Raw genomic sequence first — 13,280 nt, 5'->3', positions numbered from 1 at the left:
TGAAGAGTACATGAGACTAATATATTTTTAATGGAGCATGTGGCTGTGACAACATTCAAATAGTATGGAACTACTGCTATAGGACAGTTGTGCAGTTTGAGAAGTGCTGTTTGCGAAAATTATACATGTACATTTATCCTTTCATTTGCAAAAAAAATTAAGATGGTACATCGTTGAATCAGTTTCATGTTGGTATTCACCTCAAAATTCATGCCATGCATGTTTCATGGTAATGTAAACAAACTCCTTCATGTGCAGGCATGATATGATTCTCAACATACCTTGTGTGGTTAATGTGAACACACCTTAGCCAAATAGGCGCGGGCCTAGGCTAGGCTAGGCTAGCTAGGTGAGGTAATAAGGTGAGTAAATGGCTGATTGGAGAAGCGTTGGCTCAGGTAGTCTTCTGTTGACATTTACAATCAAGCCTGACCCAGCGCTCCCATCTCCTGTTGACTGCCCTCGGGCTGCCCACAGTTCTCCTTTCACAATCCTCAAATTGACACTGCACCACGAGGAGGAGACGTTTCACACAAGACAAAAAATTAATAGAAAATCATTTACACTCACCAAACAAAAAGAAGGAATATTTATTGCCATAAATGCAAATATCATATATTCCATTGGAAAATTGTAGTAAGAAAATGCCTTCTAGTGGTTTGTGAGCTTTTCTATCATTGCAAAATCATATTAGAGCGCGTTTATCTAGGCTTGCCACTAGATATGTACATATCGTACCCCACTATCAAACCCCACTATCGTACCCCACTATACGATCGTGATTTGCGGGATGTCGCGTTTATCTACCCTTCACGATTCAAAATAAAGGCCTTGTGTCTGCCCAGCTGTTTTGACCCGGGAAGCAGACAGTTTCTCGGAGGTCAACTTCACACGTATGCTTGTACACAACACCTGGGTGGTCATATTTGTATGTGAGGTTCAAAACAGCTTTGCGTTTATCGATCTCTCAGAAACGTGATTCTGGCTGTATGTCACATTCAAAACGCACCTTTTTGCGTCTTTAGATATGCCCATATCTAAAGACGTTTGAAAAAGGCTTTGCGTTTATCTACTTCTAAATTTGCCAGAAAGACGTTTGAGAAACCTGATTCTAGCCAAAAATTTGCTAGATAAACGCAACCTTAGTTAGTTCAGTTATAGACATTTCAATAATTAAGAATAGAAAGTCTTTTAAAATCTAATGATTAAAAATAAAATTTAGACTTCCATTTTGTTTAGATTGAAGAGGACATGCCTTTCTTCCTTTGTTTGGGAAATATCTCAGAAAGCCTACAGCAAGTTATTAGCTCTCCAAAAAATCTTGAGTTAGAAAGTGAATGAGATCATAATGGATAAAAGTCATATTTTGTTTAATTTTAAAGAAATTCAATTCTTGTGGATTAAGTAACCTAGTGATCTTCTGTTGATGATTACTTGAGATTGTTACCAAATGCTCATATCACAAATGAAGCAGTGGCCACTTAGGAATTCAATCACTCCGATATATACCTCCTCACGCACGCACACACTCAAAATGGTCCCTGGATTTTTGTCTTCTAGCGGTAATAAAAATATTTTACAGAGTGCTGCGAGAATCCTGCGGAAATAGATTTGTAGAATTGATCTTGAAAGTGCAAATGACACGTTATGTAATATGTGTTGTCCAATTTGTAGTAACAAGATCAATTGATCAATGGCCATGTTATTGGTGTGAGGGAGGTAGGTACATGGGTCATGGTTGAATGTTACATAATAGCTACTAATTCATTATCAAAGGAACCATGAAGCAATTGAAAGTCACTCAATTTCTTATTAATATGATAAGGGCAGGTTTTGGTAGTTTACACAGGCGAAACAGTGGCATAGTAGTTGCAGAATCACTTGAGTTTGCTTTGCCAGGATGCCTAATCATCAGTGAAGACTTTCTACTGCTTCTCTCTCTCTCTCTCTCTCTCTCTCTCTCTCTCTTTCTCTCACACACTTATTTTGAACTAATTTGGTGATAATTTGCCATTGTTTGCTTTTTTACAAATACGGTAGTAGACTTGGAAATACAAAGTAGTTATCAAGGATTAATGAACATTAACAGGAAAACTATGGTGTGAGGGAGACATTTCTAATTCCAGTTGTGTTTTATTCCTAAATCTGTCACCTTTCTCCAAATTGTGTTGTGGCACCTTTCGCCCCCAGCCTGAGGTGCGTGTGTTCTTTAGCCGAGCAGGCCAGTAACACACGTCAAGAACTTGCTGATGTATGTTCATTAATTATGAATGGTGTCTAAGTGAAATGTTAATGAGCGATGCATTATTCATGAAGCTTGCTGTCTAATGGTAGATGATAAATGGCTATTTGCCAAAAAGCTTCTTGTGTCCGTCCAGGTTGGGCTAGGTTCAGATGAGAAGCTCTTGATCAGGGTTGCAACTAGAGCTTGCCACAAGAAACAAAATCAATAACCTTTTGCAGGAGAAGGCTTGGATGTTGACATTGAAGCACAGCTTTATGTTTTTTTAAATCATGTAAAAGTCAACCTTGTCCTCGATAAAGTGTGTGCAGCTCTCATCCTCTTGGCAAGCTTTGGCTTGGTGTGATGTCATGGATAAAAGTGATAATCTTAAAAAATTATAGTCAGAATACTTCCTATTTACGATTATGAGTTGTAATGATGAAAATAAGTCAGAACAAGGAATTTTGTTCAGCTTTTCAAGATATATAGTATAGTTTGAATTAGTTTCAGATATGAAACACAATTTTGAATAGACTACCTCAACTTAATTATAGACTTCATCTGTATGCCGATAGTGTGGCATTCATTTTTCCATCATTTTAAGAGGAGAAAGAGATAGAAAGGTGATAGAGGGAGAACTAATGGGGGAATTATAACCATTTAAGCAATGTGTTTGCTTCTTTAATTTCAACATTGTAAGGTAACTTATCCAATATGACGTGCAAATATGAAGCCTGGTGCTTCTTTAAGAAGATTTTTATCATTGTGATTATGTCATTAGTCCAAGAAATTATACATTGTGATTCATAAATATTTACCTACCGGTTCTTCTAATGAATGAACCAATATTTACATACACCTTCATCTAATGAATAAAAATATTAAACATATGTTTCTCTGAAAAGATTTTTTGTTTGCCAGTGTGAACATCTCATAATGCTACACTTGTCTCTGACTGCCTTACTCTGTTCCTCTCTAGGGACCCTCGTAATGGGGCTCTGATAATTATCTTGTTTAGAGTGAGTCTATAAATTTGCATGTTAATAAGAGAAGAACAGATTTAGACACACAGAAAAAGAAGCATTGTCACAATTTTGAATTATGTTCGCTACATACGGAGGCATTTCTGCATTTTTAAAGATGCAATTAAATATTCATTGCATTGCCTTGAAATCTCACTACTTCTGGTGCTATATTTAATCCTTTGGGTTTTTTAAAGAGATAAATGTCTTCTTAATATCAATACTTTGGTCATTCATTATTGAAGGGACTTGATTCTTTGTGTGTGCTTGTTTGTTTATTGTTTGTTTGTTTGTTTTTCTATACTCTCTTACCCTATCTCTTATGTTCTATGAAAATATCTATTTTGTATACTTCCCATTTTGTTAGTCTTCCATTTAATTACAAATGATCTATCACAGCAAAGCAGAGAAGTTTTGATGTGAAACATTTGAGTGATAAACTACAACATGTATTTGGCTGTGAATATCTTTAGCGTGTAACCAGTATGAATTACCGAGGAGGTTTCATAGATCAAAAGCCAATCATCTCATTTCCGAGCTTGCCGAAAGGGGAATAACTAGGCACATTGAGACCTCTTCTATCAGGTATGGAATGTGAGTAGAGATTCATAACAAACTGTCACTCCGTTATTTGTGGTATCCTGCCAATGATATCTACATCTGTCAACATTTAGAAAACCTAAATTTGCATCATCTGATCTCCGACCATCCCCGTTTCTATGCTCTCATCCAATTAACATGGAATTGGCTCGCTGGCTATGTTCTAGATGTAGAGCATTCATGATCCAATGACTGACTATTAATGATTAAGCTTATTTCATTGTGCCATCATTTGTTGAAGACTTCAACCTCTGTCATAAGACAGGTTAATGTTTTGCCTATCAATTGGAAGAACATGTGTCAATCAACGTTATAACAACCTTGAAATAGAGCTACAAATGTCTTAAGCAGATGGTCACTTTTCCATATGATTGTACATGATCGTAATATATCACTCAAGCATGGAGAATTAGATATTGGAGAATTTATTCAAATATGATTACCCATAATCCCATATTGTATTTTTCAGCAGTGTAAAAGTACTTTCATATGAATATCTGTTAGAAATATCTGTCATTATATGGCATTATCTTTGTCTATCATATTTTCCTTATCATAGTATCCAGTTTACCTCAAATATAGGAGAACCAATGTTAGAGGTAGAGTTAATGATATCATCCATAATCAAAACTTGCATTAGTTTAAAATGAATAACAACACTTTTTATCACCGTATAGATCAAGTAGGTGCATACATATTTAGCTATAGGATTGTTTTGAAAAAAATGCATTAACATGTATCTGCCTCCTAGTTCATATGATTGCATAAGGTTCAAGTACTAGTAGCCATATACATGTATATGCATACTACTACTACTAATAAAACAAAGCTTATAAAGCACTTTCAACCAAAGTTTCTAAGCGCTATAACAAACAAAATACAATGACAAACAATTACATATTGAAAAAATAAAAAATAAACCTACAAATTAAAATACATATGAAATATACATCAATGTAAACAGAGTAAGTTAATCCTTACAAGCAATTTTGAATAGATGTGTCTTAAGACAAATTTTGAATTGGTTGACAGACTGAGAGTTTTTGACATGAAAAGGTAGTTTGTTCCAAAGTTCAGCAGAAGCTTTGCAAAAAGAGCGATGACCATAAGAAAGAGTTGCCACTGAAGTGGACAAAATGATGGTATGGGAGAGAGAGAGGAAGAGAGAAACAGAGAGAGACAGGCAGAGACAGAGACAGGCTTGAGAGGGGGGAGGGATGTCAACAACAAACAGCCCCAATGAAAAATCCAGTATACCTTGTAAAAGTATTTGCTCTACTTGTAAGCGTTGCGAGTAACTACATGCATTTCTGGAATATGAATTACTTTAAACTCTGTTCTTGAACCAGAGTTGATGTGTACTTTCATTTGACAAAGATTTGTTGTTAATTTGATTCAGCTTGTTCTTTAATTCATTTTGAATAATTTGGGGGTGATATGAAATGTATGAATGCATTTGAAATAAAATAATTTATTGACTGCCAAAAGCTACCTTGTGCAAATTGATGAAAGATACAAATCTAATTTCATATATTCTAACAATTTGCCAAGATTGAAATCAGGCGTAAGAAGGAGAGTATAGTGTGTATTCAGATTGTTTGATTTGTTGGCCAGCCTCTCAGTGATGTGTGTATTGAGGGCCAGTAACTCACATTATGTTGATACAAAAACAAATTTCTTTACTTTATTTTGAGTGCATTCAAAATGCACTTTCTAAAAGTTATCCTTTTAAAGGGACAGTTGAGCTCTTTCATATCGCAAATGCCTTCAAAGTAAAAGGTTATTGCTCTTATTCTTATTTATGAAATTTCTAGTGCCATTTTAGGACCTAAAATTGCTATGAAGGTAATTATAGACCCCAGAATGTGTGAAATATGATCGTACCAATTCAGCACCCTATTTTGATCAAACAATGATAATTTTGTTATTTCAATTGTATGCTTTTTCAAATTTGACAATCAGTTTTTTATTATCTCACAAAAAATTATTTTGTGTAGTGCCCTCTATACCAAAACTCAACTTTCCCTTTAACACATATCTACCAACTTTTAAGCATTCATTATGATTTATTTTTTACTAAAAACAAATGAATTAAGAGATTTGGTGTGAAATATGAGTTCAGTAATAGCACTCTTGAATATATCCTATCAACAGCATGATAATAATACACAGATGATTGTGATCTTTCAATTTCAATTAACTACATTTCCATTAGTAACGTACAAATCATCTGCTGAGAACCAGAAAGATATATGAGTTATTGTCCTTATGGCTGTCAGTATACTTGAGCTAAAAGTATGCCAATCACAAAAAAAAATACTTGTGTACACTTAAAATGTATCAAACCAACCTAAAAAATAAAATAAAGAAATAACTGAAAACCCTGCACACCAAACCTAAGGCGGTCTTCGTTACTGTGCGAACCCTATTGAAGCGAGCCTCTACAGGTGCGTTGAGTAGTCTATTAACAAGTCATATTTATTTTTATACAAAACAAGTTATTCTTTGGTGATTAATGCACTTTAACATGGACTACGTCCCAAGCTATCATGTATTTATTGTGTAAATCTTTCTCTTTCTTCATCAAAATCTCATTGAAAGCTGTAAATATTGGAGGGATTAACATGTCATTATGTTTGAAATAAGATGGATTAGCTTATTTGCTACGTTTACTAAGAAAGCATTAAGTCCATTCGAGTACAATTTGACTAAGCTGGTCATGCATGTTAATGCAGCATTAAATCCTCTTGGATTCTTCTAAAATAAAGTCTTTAGACCAGAAGAATATGGGACAGTTATTTTAAACTTTATTCCCTATAATTCTATTTATTTTATTGCAGAATTCATACCTACTTATTTAATTTCTAGTGTACATCTCATATATATTTGCAAAAATAAATTTACAGGAAATATCTCTATCATTATTACTTATAATACCAAATAGATATACCGTAAATCTCCGTGTATAAGGCGCACTTTTTTTCCGTCGGCAAAAATCAAAAGTCGGGGGTGCGCCGTATACACAGGTACAGGATATTTGAGTCCTCAAAATGCCACTTTTTGGTGGTTTTCGAAAATCTCTGTGTCTCAACATGAATTACATAATGCAAATAAAGAATAGGATCTACTATTTGAAGTTAAACTACGTTCCTAATTTAAAGGGAAGAGAGTTTTTTTTTTCTTTTTTTTTTCAGTCACGATAAATTATGCCCCTTCACAAAGCACTTTGCGGCCGAAACTCTCCCGTGTCTTCAGCTCACTCACCTGTATCATGCAGCTCACTCACTCACGAAAACTAGCCTGTCTAAATTTCTGTTTGGACTCGCGATGAAATTTTTTCCGTCATCTTTAGTTTTAAAAACAACATTGTTACTAGGTCTAACTTAGTTCACAAACACTTCAACTGTGCCTCGTAATAAAATGAAAGTATTTTCGAACACACATCATTTATTTTTTTAAACTAAAGATGACAGAATTTTTTTTTTTCCAGAATTTTTTTTTTTGTTTTTTGTCTTCAAAAAAGGGGTGCGCCTTATACACAGAGATTTACTGTAGATTTTGTTTTATTGTGGTATTTCATTACATTGAATGACCTTGTATTTAATATCTTTTGACATGAGATGTGATTTCCCTTTCTGAATGAAATATATGCACCCGAGTGAAGACAAATTGTGATGAGCCCAACTGTTTCACAGTTAGTCATGAGCTTAACCATTCATCAATCCTATCACTGAATCATAGAGTTAGGCAATTTCAACCCTTAGCATGTTCCAAAATATCTTGTGTCTTTCATGCACTGATTCACTGTGCAATAAGTTGTACGCATGCTTGAGATGAATTCTTGGCCACACTTCACAAAATCTGTTTTCTCTGCTTCTTTTTTCATTTCTTTCACTAATCCTTTCACTAATCTTCACTAGCACTCTCAAAAACCTTTATCCAAATAAGTTTGTATGCTCGCCATTCACCTGTTTCCCCCTTTTCTCTTCTGCTCAAATAGAAACTGAAAGGGATGAAAAAGAGTTTTGATAGTAATGCTAGAGATTAGTCAGGTAGTGTTATTAATAGTGGTGGAAATCTACCATGGGAATCAACAAGGCCCATCCTATTGTTAAATCGTCATTATTTCTATGTAAAGGTATTGCTTAACATGTGGCCTGAGTGGGCTCTAGCGCAGAATTTTCCCATCATTGTGATAACATGTCAGTATTGCATAGGTGATACCCTTCTTGAGAAAGCATGTTCAAATCAGTTTAGGTACTCTTTTGTGAGAATGATCCATAATTGATATAGATGTCATTGCATCTAAGACAGATTGAAACACATTCTGTCTTTCCTTTCTATGCTAATGAATTTAAGTAAGATAGATTGGTTTTCTCTTTATTTGTTTTCTGGTTTCAGTTGTGAATGGTCGGCTTACTAAAGGAATTTGTTAATTTTCCCACGTCCTGAACTCTGAGAAGGTCCCCAGTAAAGCATGTTATATTGTCCCCTTTATGAAAGTCACAATTAGAAATCAGGGAGCGTGAAAGGGCGAGACTGGTGAATGCTTGTGTAATTGGAGTTTAATAGAGGTTTGGTATCAATGAGGCTAGAAAGAAAGATCCCCTGGGTTGCAGATTGGTGTATTTGATCAGATCATTGAGGGGTAAAAACAGTATTGTAGTTCATGGTTTACACTTGTTTGTATCCAGTCTACAAGTTCTTTGGGCTTTTAACCGTTTAAAGGAGAAACAAACCTTGATAGTCAGGTGCATGACAGATGAGTCAGTTAAAGATTTTTATAGATAACCATGATTGAAATATTCAAAATTTAAAAATTTGATTTTCTTCAATCTTTCCTCACCCCTCTAATATACTTAAAATCTAGAAGCCAGATTTCTTAATGTATTAAGTTTATATATGGTAATATTGATACGTTATTGACTATCCCAGCTTCAAAACAACAAGGCCATGTTTATTAATCTTCCTCTTATCATATCTGATTTTTAAGGCAATTTTATTGCAGCATGCAAGAGCTGATGATTACTTCTCCTTTTTTGAAATATACATGTAAGAGGTCTGATTCAAGATTATGTAATTTTATAAACCATTGCAGGCTATAGACAATATCAAATATAAATAGGTTTTTGAAAGAAATTGCATTTGTGGTTACATGCCAAAGATTGAATTTGTCAATTCTGTTTTATATTCAGGTTCTGGATAATTAAATTTGCATGTCGTGGTAAGCATTTTGATTTAAAAAAAAAGGCCCTGTAATCTTCATATCAGCAAAAGTTGTATGTATATACAGAGTTAATGATTTGTCATTGAAAATTGTTTTGTATTTGATTTTAATGTTTGCCTTTATAAAATGTTTTTTATACTTTTCCTGGTCTTTTTTTGTTTTGTGTTTTGGATGGTTATTGATGTTCTTGCAACTGTTATTGAGCTTTGAGGTAACTCATTGCTCTGACAGTTCAGGAGCAGATAGAAAAGGGCTTTAAAGTGATGCCTCATGCCAGCTTAGTGGTTAGTTTAATAGTAGGGAAGTGTTGCTATTATGGTTGATATTACAATCCTCATGACACTATCTTTGCACCGCTTTCACCACATCTCCCAATATGGATATAATTCTCTGTTCTTGTGACATAGGAAGTCACCCTGATCTAAGTAGTTCTTTCACTACATTTCAACCATTCCACCTCATGTGATGTTTATTTATAAATTTCATTTCATTGAAATCATACAAAAGGCATATTTTACCCCAGAGTGAGTAATCTGACTGTTTTTCTCAGAGCATGGGAATTTCTCATGATTCCAGATGACTTTGGGAACCACAGGGTCTAATTGATTCATCAAAATAGCTTTTGGTAACCAAGGTAAAGTTAGATCATGTCTCCTGCTTGTGTCATGCCCCATTGACTGAGGCCAAAGTTCTTCTTCTCGTTTATTCAAGTTGGAAATGGATTTTTGTGCCCGCTCCATTTAATTTTACTAATTGGTTCCCTCTCTTCACAATGAAAATGATGATTTTCTTATCAATTGAAGTAGCTTCATCATTAGACCTGACTTTATTTGTCTGCACCATCAGAGATTCCCAAAGTAATCACTGAAACATGATATCAGAGATATGTAATAATGTATCAATACCAGATATTGATTTTCTCTTACATGTATGTTTACACTGCATTCCTCCTTTTTTATAACAGGTTTGAGTTTCTCTTTCTCTTTTTATTGTTTTATATAGTTTTTCAACCACTCAGCAATTTGTTTAATATTTACTTTTAAATATGTACCAATACCATGAATCCATACTTCTTGCACATAGTAATTGGACATTAAAAACAGATTATTCCTTTAAAAACAAATCCAAATAAAGTTCCATCATGTATGACAATTTTTTTTTCTCATCAGCCATTCCCCTCTCCTTTTTTTCCCACCAACCTGATACAATCCTCAATTTTTCGCCCCATAAAAATCTTGACAATGACTCATTCAGATCTGCAAGCTCACAAATAAGAACTGAAACCCCCCAAGTCGCATCTCAAACTGGACAGACTCCAAAATGCTTGTGACAATAATTCGCTCCTACTACAAAACACTATTACCTGTTATTTTGGGGGTAGTACATGGGCACCGCTTTCATGAGGCTTCCTATACCACCAGTGCAGGCTTCTTGTTTTGTAGGCAGCGTTTTAATGAATCCAGTACCATCTGTCTCGTTTGAATACCTGTGAATGTATTGATTTATTTGAACCGGCAGAATCTAATTGTGATGGTGTTTGATGGTTTGGTAGAGATTCCTGTACAGGAGGGTAGCATATGTACTGTACTGGGTTAGATTGATGTATTAGCATCAGTTTACAATGGATATTTACTTGCATAAATTTATGGGAATATCATACATTATTGAAGAATCCCTACATTTGGATTGAGTGACAGTGATTTTCTTGTTCCATTCTATTTACGAGCAATTTGAAAATGGATTGGTCATATTGAAGCTTTTGAATGACTATTGTACTGCATACTTAGCAAAGTGCAGCATGTGAATCTGTCCAGTATAAAATAGGTTTCTACACGATTCACAGAAATGAATGATATATATATATATATATATTTCTCACATATTTAGATGATTTAAATAACTACCAGAAAGCGATATACAGCTGTGACTTTTATATTACAAATGGAAAAGAGATTAAGAGTTCCCCATTTTGACAAACATTCAAATGTACATGTGTACTAGCTATTATCTCTTTTAACTCCTATCTTCTTATCCTCTCTCAGTCAACTTTTAAAAAGTCACTGTTGCATTGTATATTCCTTTATGTTGACATAACAATATAGCAAGCATGGCATTTTTTTTAGAAACTTAGAACATCTAAACCACACCAACATCATCAGCCTAAGCATTGTATTGTAGAAAATACAAAGGTTTGTGTGAAGGGTTTTAGGTTGGATTCCAGTGGCTTGCTTGGTAGTTTCTCAGGCTTCATAATTACAAGCATTCAAAATACAAATACCAAATGAAGATGACTGGTCTGTGAAAAGTGCCTTCTTTAGCTTAATCAAAGAGCCATGACAGAAGAGTACTTTTATGCGATTGGAATTAAAAAGCAAAATACCCCAACATTTCTCATGACTCCATAATCTGATGATACCTAATAGAAAGGGGAAGTCAAAAAGGAATTGATAATAAGGATCCAATCAAAGACTGCCAGGATGCGTGGGAAAGTTGTTGGTTGAATAAGCTTGTGAGAGTGGGAGAGGGTAGCTTTAAGAAGTAGGTGAATGGAGTGAATGGTGAGAGATAGGGGACTGGATTTAAAATGGATACAGATGGACTGAGTGGGGGTACTGGGTCTCCTCAATCTAAAGGGGTTGCGTGCCAGAATGAGGGAACAATTAGCCCCCCTCCCATGAGATGTCAAAGGAGGGGGGATTTTAAATCTAGTCCAATAAGTGATGGTACTCATATCAAGGGTTTCGCTCAGCATGAAAACTTCCCCTTTTCAGATTTATGTATTGTTATTTTTTCTTATTTTTTTTCTACTATGAATTGATTCAATCCTTGTCTTTTGACCCACCTCATGATCCCTCTTTCACCCATTCCCTTAGAAGACCTCTCCAATGATTTGAGGCAGCTAGTATCCCGCTACGTGGATGCCTTGACTTGCTTAGGAAATCACCCCCGATACAGTTTCAATGCAGATTTGTAAGCCATACCTAGAAACCTGAACCTCTTCTCTTTCTTTCTATTCTCTTCTTCAATATCCTCTGTCATCTGGTTGATAAGACACGGTAAGACTTCTTCTTGCTCATCCCTGTTCCCTGTCCTATGCATTTCTGGAGAGTTTAGATAGATCTTGTATACTGTGTCAGTGGTCTTTGAGCAAGAATGTTTCTTAGCCTGATCCAGTGCATCAAGCTCATTGGAGTGTAATTATTCATGGTTTTGTTTGTATGTCTTCCATGGAATACATTTTGGTATACTATCCGAGAGGAAAATAGCTGCAATCCTGAAAATAGAAGAGGTGCCTATACAGCCTGCAGAAAAATGTATGTAGCAGGTAAACATGAGCATTTGTATAGCTAGGCAGAATTGATAGCTAGATTATCCACTGGGCAGTCAACAGCTAAATTCAATGCATTGTCTTTGCATATCTATGACAGACAGCACTTAAGTACCTTTACAGTCTTGTGTCAGGTAGATAGTCCTGATAATCGCATGCAGCAGAAAAGAGGGGGCATTCACTTGGACTGTAGAGGTACGTTTGGTCCCATGGTCTGGTGCCTTTTCTCTTCTATTTAATGACCCGAGTCAGGGGGGCTACTAGCCACTGGGGGTTATTTGAAGGGGGGGGGGGCAGAGCCTCTTGTACCGTGCCAGTCAGGAGAATCTCAAACAATGGCTGCTTACCAAATCCGCCAACAATGACAAGATGCGTGGCTCTATTGTTTGGCTCAAGTATGAGAACCCAGGAGAGGGTGGATTCCCACCAAGCTTAGCTGAGCCACTATTTCACCTGAATATAGACAACACCTTTCATTGAGGGACAGTAAACAAGAGCAGGGATTCACTGCTATATGAGCTACAAGAATAGAATGGAAATCTTTGATTACATAAGGTGTGTGCTTGTTGTATGTCTGGCTGGTCGGTCGGTCAGCTGTAGGGGTATCAATGGGTCTAATCTCACTATCAGCATTCCATGACATGATGAAATCAAAGTTAATGGTATTCCCCCTTTTTAATCTACCTCGTAAATGAATCACATAAATCTCACATGGATTATGTCTGTGCAATATGCAGGCTTGTGGTTTAGATGTTGCATGTACCAGCCAAATTGAGCTGTGTTTTCTTCCAATTTAATCCAATCAGAATTTCAAGGATGGTATTAACATTATGTAATGTAGTCTAACATTCAGAGAATATTTCTTTCTGCAAAGAGCTT

General features: G+C 35.5%; 1 protein-coding gene across 1 annotated transcript in view; it reads left to right on the top strand.

Annotated features, from left to right (window-relative positions):
* The window catches only part of LOC590972 (chromatin-remodeling ATPase INO80), a 105,883-nt gene that overhangs the window by 73,888 nt on the left and 18,715 nt on the right, over positions 1–13,280 (top strand). The window lies entirely within an intron of this gene.

This window comes from Strongylocentrotus purpuratus, unplaced genomic scaffold (assembly GCF_000002235.5).
Source record: "Strongylocentrotus purpuratus isolate Spur 01 unplaced genomic scaffold, Spur_5.0 spur5_scaffold_5, whole genome shotgun sequence".
Lineage (NCBI taxonomy): Eukaryota > Metazoa > Echinodermata > Echinoidea > Camarodonta > Strongylocentrotidae > Strongylocentrotus > Strongylocentrotus purpuratus.
Note: the sequence above shows the minus strand (reverse complement) of the source record. Positions and strands in the feature narration are given on the sequence as shown.